At 53.7% G+C, this 616-nt stretch overlaps 1 protein-coding gene across 2 annotated transcripts in view; it reads right to left on the bottom strand.

Moving 5' to 3' along the window:
- Tcf23 (transcription factor 23) overlaps nt 1-616 on the bottom strand; it is a 7,723-nt gene that overhangs the window by 4,707 nt on the left and 2,400 nt on the right. The gene's annotated exons all lie outside the window — the stretch shown is intronic.

Below are 616 nucleotides of genomic sequence, written 5' to 3'. Positions count from 1 at the left end.
AGCTAGAGACGTGGTTCAGTTGGTAGAGCACCAGACCAGGATGCTCGAAATCCTGGGTTCAACCCCCAGCCTAGTGTAAACCAAGTGCGGTACGCCAGCCTGTAATCTGAGCACTGCAAAGGTGAAGGCAGGAGGAACAGAAGTTCGAGGCCATCACTGGCTACATTTGAGTTTTAGGCCAGCTTGGAATATATGACATCTCGGGGGGGGGAGATTTTTTAGAGGGCAAAGGTCACCCTTCCTTTATGATATTGCAAGCTCTTTTTTGTTTGTTTGTTTTAATTTTAAGACAGAGTCTTGCTACCTTGCCAGACTGACCTGGAACTTGGAACCTCCTGCCTCTGTTTCCTGAGTACTGGGACTGAGTGTGGCCCACCATACCTGGCTCACAGCATACTGTCTGCACAGGTTCCTGTGAAGCGCCTGGGGGCCTTTGGTGGTGGCTGGGAGAGGTCTGTGGCCAGACGCCTGGGTTCGAACTGAACCTGGCCCCTTGCCCTCCCTGCCCTCAGGTCTCCATCTGTAAATCTTCCCTTGCTTGGTTCTCACGAGTCAACAGATGACACTGCCCTAAGTGTGTGTGGGGGCGGGGGACTGCCCTAAGTGGGGGGGGGGC

Source organism: Microtus ochrogaster, unplaced genomic scaffold (assembly GCF_000317375.1).
Source record: "Microtus ochrogaster isolate Prairie Vole_2 unplaced genomic scaffold, MicOch1.0 UNK106, whole genome shotgun sequence".
In the NCBI taxonomy this organism is placed as follows: Eukaryota; Metazoa; Chordata; class Mammalia; order Rodentia; family Cricetidae; genus Microtus; species Microtus ochrogaster.
Note: the sequence above shows the minus strand (reverse complement) of the source record. Positions and strands in the feature narration are given on the sequence as shown.